Source organism: Elephas maximus, chromosome 2 (genome assembly GCF_024166365.1).
Source record: "Elephas maximus indicus isolate mEleMax1 chromosome 2, mEleMax1 primary haplotype, whole genome shotgun sequence".
NCBI classification, from domain to species: domain Eukaryota; kingdom Metazoa; phylum Chordata; class Mammalia; order Proboscidea; family Elephantidae; genus Elephas; species Elephas maximus.
Window position 1 is genome coordinate 194,118,151 of NC_064820.1, and position 7,134 is coordinate 194,125,284.

A 7,134-nucleotide genomic window follows, 5' to 3' on the forward strand; every position below is an offset into this window, starting at 1 on the left:
ACTACCTCAAACTAATAGTTTGCACTGTAGTCAGGGCTGGATTAAGGCATGTGAGAGCCCTAAACACTGATAATCTGTGGTGCTACCCCCTCTGCGTACTCATCCATTTGAATGGCATATGTGAGTTAGATGTATACATCTGTCTGTCTGTCTATCTATCTATCTATCTAAAACTTCTTTTTTTTTTTTTTTATAATAACTTTTATTAAGCTTCAAGTGAACGTTTACAAATCCAATCAGTCTGTCACATATAAGTTTACATACATCTCACTCCCTACTCCCACTTACTCTCCCCGTCTTGAGTCAGCCCTTTCAGTCTCTCCTTTCTTGACAATTTTGCCGGCTTCCCTCTCTCTCTATCCTCCCATCCCCCCTCCAGGCAAGAGTTGCCAACACAATCTCAAGTGTCCACCTGATATAATTAGCTCACTCTTCATCAGCATCTCTCTCCCACCCGCTGACCAGTCCCTTTCATTTCTGAAGAGTTGTCTTCGGGGATGGTTCCTGTCCTGTGTCAGCTGAAGGTCTGGGGAGCATGGCCGCCGGGATTCCTCCAGTCTCAGTCAGACCATTAAGTTTGGTCTTGTTATGAGAATTTGGGGTCTGCATCCCACTGATCTCCTGCTCCCTCAGGGGTCCTCTGCTGAGCTCCCTGTCAGGGCAGTCATCGATTGTGGCCGGGCACCAACTAGTTCTTCTGGTCTCAGGATGATGTAGGTCTCTGGTTCATGTGGCCCTTTCTGTCTCTTGGGCTCTTAGTTGTCATGTGGGCTTGGTGTTCTTCATTTTCCTTTGCTCCAGGTGGGTTGAGACCAATTGCTGCATCTTAGATGGCTGCTTGTTAGCATTTAAGACCCCAGACGCCACATTTCGAAGTGGGATGCAGAATGATTTCATAATAGAATTATTTTGCCAATTGACTTAGAAGTCCCCGCAAACCATGTTCCCCAGACCCCCGCGCTTGCTCCGCTGACCTTTGAAGCATTCATTTTATCCCGGAAACTTCTTTGCTTTTGGTCCAGTCCAATTGAGCTGACCTTCCATGTATTGAGTGTTGTCTTTCCCTTCACCTAAAGCAGTTCTTATCTACTGATTAATCAATAAAAAACCCTCTCCCACCCTCCCTCCCTCCCCCCCTCGTAACCACAAAAGTATGTGTTCTTCTCAGGTTTACTATTTCTCAAGATCTTATAATAGTGGTCTTATACAATATTTGTCCTTTTGCCTCTGACTAATTTTGCTCAGCATAATGCCTTCCAGGTTCCTCCATGTTATGAAATGTTTCAGAGATTCGTCACTGTTCTTTATCGATGCGTAGTATTCCATTGTGTGAATATACCACAATTTATTTACCCATTCATCCGTTGATGGACACCTTGGTTGCTTCCAACTTTTTGCTATTGTAAACAGAGCTGCAATAAACATGGGTGTGCATATATCTGTTTGTATGAAGGCTCTTGTATCTCTAGGGTATATTCCTAGGAGTGGGATTTCTGGGTTGTATGGTAGTTCTATTTCTAACTGTTTAAGATAACGCCAGATAGATTTCCAAAGTGGTTGTACCATTTTACATTCCCACCAGCAGTGTATGAGAGTTCCAATCTCTCCGCAGCCTCTCCAACATTTATTATTTTGTGTTTTTTGGATTAATGCCAGCCTTGCTGGTGTGAGATGGAATCTCATCGTAGTTTTAATTTGCATTTCTCTAATGGCTAATGATCGAGAGCATTTTCTCATGTATCTGTTGGCTGCCTGAATATCTTCTTTAGTGAAATGTGTGTTCATATCCTTTGCCCACTTCTTGATTGGGTTGTTTGTCTTTTTGTGGTTGAGTTTTGACAGAATCATGTAGATTTTAGAGATCAGGCGCTGGTCGGAGATGTCATAGCTGAAAATTCTTTCCCAATCTGTAGGTGGTCTTTTTACTCTTTTGGTGAAGTCTTTAGATGAGCATAGGTGTTTGATTTTTAGGAGCTCCCAGTTATCGGGTTTCTCTTCATCATTTTTGGTAATGTTTTGTATTCTGTTTATACCTTGTATTAGGGCTCCTAGGGTTGTCCCAATTTTTTCTTCCATGATCTTTATCGTTTTAGTCTTTATGTTTAGGTCTTTGATCCACTTGGAGTTAGTTTTTGTGCATGGTGTGAGGTATGGGTCCTGTTTCATTTTTTTGCAAATGGATATCCAGTTATGCCAGCACCATTTGTTAAAAAGGCTATCTTTTCCCCAGTTAATTGACACTGGTCCTTTGTCAAATATCAGCTGCTCATACGTGGATGGATCTATGTCTGGGTTCTCAATTCTGTTCCATTGGTCTATGTGTCTGTTGTTGTACCAATACCAGGCTGTTTTGACTACTGTGGCTGTATAATAGTTTCTGAAGTCAGGTAAGGTGAGGCCTCCCACTTTCTTCTTCTTTTTCAGTAGTGCTTTGCTTATCCGGGGCTTCTTTCCGTTCCATATGAAATTGGTGATTTGTTTCTCTATCCCCTTAAAATATGACATTGGAATTTGGATCGGAAGTGCGTTAAATGTATAGATGGCTTTTGGTAGAATAGACATTTTTACTATGTTAAGTCTTCCTATCCATGAGCAAGGTATGTTTTTCCACTTAAGTATGTCCTTTTGAATTTCTTGTAGTAGAGCTTTGTAGTTTTCTTTGTATAGGTCTTTTACATCCTTGGTAAGATTTATTCCTAAGTATCTTATCTTCTTGGGGGCTATTGTGAATGGTATTGATTTGGTTATTTCCTCTTCGGTGTTCTTTTTGTTGATGTAGAGGAATCCAAGTGATTTTTGTATGTTTATTTTATAACCTGAGACTCTGCCAAACTCTTCTATTAGTTTCAGTAGTTTTCTGGAGGATTCCTTAGGGTTTTCTGTGTATATAATCATGTCATCTGCAAATAGTGATAACTTTACTTCTTCCTTGCCAATCCGGATACCTTTTATTTCTTTGTCTAGCCTGATTGCCCTGGCTAAGACTTCCAACACGATGTTGAATAAGAGCGGTGATAAAGGGCATCCTTGTCTGGTTCCCGTTCTCAAGGGAAATGCTTTCAGGTTCTCTCCATTTAGAGTGACATTGGCTGTTGGCTTTGCATAGATGCCCTTTATTATGTTGAGGAATTTTCCTTCAATTCCTATTTTGGTAAGAGTTTTTATCATGAATGGGTGTTGGACTTTGTCAAATGCCTTTTCTGCATCAATTGATAAGATCATGTGGTTTTTGTCTTTTGTTTTATTTATGTGATGGATTACATTAATGGTTTTTCTGATATTAAACCAGCCTTGCATACCTGGTATAAATCCCACTTGATCAGGGTGAATTATTTTTTTGATGTGTTGTTGGATTCTATTGGCTAGAATTTTGTTGAGGATTTTTGCATCAATGTTCATGAGGGATATAGGTCTATAATTTTCTTTTTTTGTAATGTCTTTACCTGGTTTTGGTATCAGGGAGATGGTGGCTTCATAGAATGAGTTGGGTAGTATTCCGTCATTTTCTATGCTTTGGAATACCTTTAGTAGTAGTGGTGTTAACTCTTCTCTGAAAATTTGGTAGAACTCTGCAGTGAAGCCGTCCGGGCCGGGACTTTTTTTTGTTGGGAGTTTTTTGATTACCGTTTCAATCTCTTTTTTTGTTATGGGTCTATTTAGTTGTTCTACTTCTGAATGTGTTAGTTTAGGTAGGTAGTGTTTTTCCAGGAATTCATCCATTTCTTCTAGGTTTTCAAATTTGTTAGAGTACAATTTTTCATAATAATCTGAAATGATTCTTTTAATTTCATTTGGTTCTGTTGTGATGTGGTCCTTCTCATTTCTTATTCGGGTTATTTGTTTCCTTTCCTGTATTTCTTTAGTCAGTCTAGCCAATGGTTTATCAATTTTGTTAATTTTTTCAAAGAACCAGCTTTTGGCTTTGTTAATTCTTTCAATTGTTTTTCTGTTCTCTAATTCATTTAGTTCAGCTCTAATTTTTATTATTTGTTTTCTTCTGGTGCCTGATGGATTCTTTTGTTGCTCACTTTCTATTTGTTCAAGTTGTAGGGACAGTTCTCTGATTTTGGCTCTTTCTTCTTTTTGTATGTGTGCATTTATTGATATAAATTGGCCTCTGAGCACTGCTTTTGCTGTGTCCCAGAGGTTTTGATAGGAAGTATTTTCATTCTCGTTGCTTTCTATGAATTTCCTTATTCCCTCCTTGATGTCTTCTATAACCCAGTCTTTTTTCAGGAGGGTATTGTTCATTTTCCAAGTATTTGATTTCTTTTCCCTCGTTTTTCTGTTATTGATCTCTAGTTTTATTGCCTTGTGATCTGAGAAGATGCTTTGTAATATTTCGATGTTTTGGACTCTGCAAAGGTTTGTTTTATGTCCTAATATGTGGTCTATTCTAGAGAATGTTCCATGTGCGCTGGAAAAAAAAGTATATTTTGCAGCAGTTGGGTGGAGAGTTCTGTATAAGTCAATGAGGTCAAGTTGGTTGATTGTTGTAATTAGATCTTCCGTGTCTCTGTTGAGCTTCTTGCTGGATGTCCTGTCCTTCTCCGAAAGTGGTGTGTTGAAGTCTCCTACTATAATTGTGGAGGTATCTATCTCGCTTTTCAGTTCTGTTAAAATTTGATTTATGTATCTTGCAGCCCTGTCATTGGGTGCGTAAATATTTAATATGGTTATGTCTTCCTGATCAATTGTCCCTTTTATCATTATATAGTGTCCTTCTTTATCCTTTGTGGTGGATTTAAGTCTAAAGTCTATTTTGTCAGAAATTAATATTGCTACTCCTCTTCTTTTTTGCTTATTGTTTGCTTGATATACTTTTTTCCATCCTTTGAGTTTTAGTTTATTTGAGTCTCTAGGTCTAAGGTGTGTCTCTTGTAGGCAGCATATAGATGGATCGTGTTTCTTTATCCAGTCTGTGACTCTCTGTCTCTTTATTGGTGCATTTAGTCCATTTACATTCAGGGTAATTATAGATAAGTAAGTTTTTAGTGCTGTCATTTTGATGCCTTTTTATGTGTGTTGTTGACAATTTCATTTTTCCACATACTTTTTTGTGCTGAGGCGTTTTTCTTAGTAAATTGTGAGATCCTCATTTTCATAGTGTTTGACTTTATGTTAGTTGAGTCGTTACGTTTTTCTTGGTTTTTGTCTTGAGTTATAGAGTTGTTATACCTTTTTGTGGTTACCTCATTATATACCCCTATTTTTCTAAGTAAAAACCTAACTTGTATTGTTCTATATCGCCTTGTATCACTCTCCATATGGCAGTTCAATGCCTCCTGTATTTAGTCCCTCTTTTTGATTATTGTGATCTTTTACCTATTGACTTCCATGATTCCCTGTTATGTGTATTTTTTTTTTTAATTAATCTTAATTTGTTTGTTTTTGTGATTTCCCTATTTGAGTTGATATCAGGACGTTCTGTTTTGTGACCTTGTGTTGTGCTGATATCTGATATTATTGGTTCTCTGACCAAACAATATCCTTTAGTATTTCTTGTAGCTTTGGTTTGGTTTTTGCAAATTCTCTAAACTTGTGTTTGTCTGTAAATATCTTAATTTCGCCTTCATATTTCAGAGAGAGTTTTGCTGGATATATGATCCTTGGCTGGCAGTTTTTCTCCTTCAGTGTTCTGTATATGTCGTCCCATTCCCTTCTTGCCTGCATGGTTTCTGCTGAGTAGTCAGAACATATTCTTATTGATTCTCCCTTGAAGGAAACCTTTCTTTTCTCCCTGGCTGCTTTTAAAATTTTCTGTTTATCTTTGGTTTTGGTGAGTTTGATGATAATATGTCTTGGTGTTTTTCTTTTTGGATCAATCTTAAATGGGGTTCGATGAGCATCTTGGATAGATATCCTTTCGTCTTTCATGATGTCAGGGAAGTTTTCTGTCAGAAGTTCTTCAACTATTTTCTCTGTGTTTTCTGTCCCTCCTCCCTGTTCTGGGACTCCAATCACCCGCAGGTTATCCTTCTTGATAGAGTCCCACATAATTCTTAGGGTTTCTTCATTTTTTTTAATTCTTTTATCTGATTTTTTTTCAGCTATGTTGGTGTTAATTCCCTGGTCCTCCAGATGTCCCAGTCTGCATTCTAATTGCTCGAGTCTGCTCCTCTGACTTCCTATTACGTTGTCTAATTCTGTTATTTTATTGTTAATCTTTTGGATTTCTACATGTTGTCTCTCTATGGATTCTTGCAACTTATTAATTTTTCCACTATGTTCTTGAATAATCTTTTTGAGTTCTTCAACAGTTTTATCAGTGTGTTCCTTGGCTTTTTCTGCAGATATCCTAATTTCATTAGTGATATCATTAAGCATTCTGTAAATTAGTTTTTTATATTCTGTATCTGATAATTCCAAAATTGTATCTTCATTTGGGAAAGATTTTGATTCTTTTGTTTGGGGGGTTGGAGAAGCTGTCCCGGTCTGCTTCTTTAAGTGGTTTGATATGGATTGTTGTCTCCGAGCCATCACTGGGAAACTAGTTTTTCCAGAAAATCCGCTAAAAAAAAAACTGCAGTCAGATCCCTATCAGAGTTCTCCCTTTGGCTCAGGCTATTCAGATGTTAATGAAGCCGCCTGGGAAGGGTGGGGGAGGGAACAGAGAGATAGGAGAGTAGCACCTCAGAATATAGCCAGAGTTGCTTGTCTTGCTTGGAATGACTGTTATATCTGAGATTCTCGCGGGCGCGTCGCCTATGTGTGCTGGCTGTGTGGAGATTGCCCCCGGGGGGTCTGGCCCGCTGGAGTCACGGTCAGATCCTCCGCTTCCAGCCCCACGCCCAGCGTCAAGGCTCCCCTACTGGGACGGTGCACTCTCAACTCCAAAATCAGTCGCTGCCTCCCGGGGACTTCTCGTCTCTCCAGCCGCGTGGCCGTGCCGCCCCCGTGAACTAGGTGGGCCCCCTCCCGGGGTTAGTTCAGATGGGTGGAGTAGCTCCCTGTGCTTGTGCCGCGACCGAGTGTCCTGGCTGGAACGCTGTTCTCCCCACTCCAATACCAGTCGCTGCCTCCCGGGGACTTCTCCTACCGGCTGCGTCCCACGCCGCCCGCGCGACCCGGCTGGTCCCCTTCCCGGGGTTAGTTCAGGGGGTGGAGCAACTCTCCATGTTTATGGCGTACCTG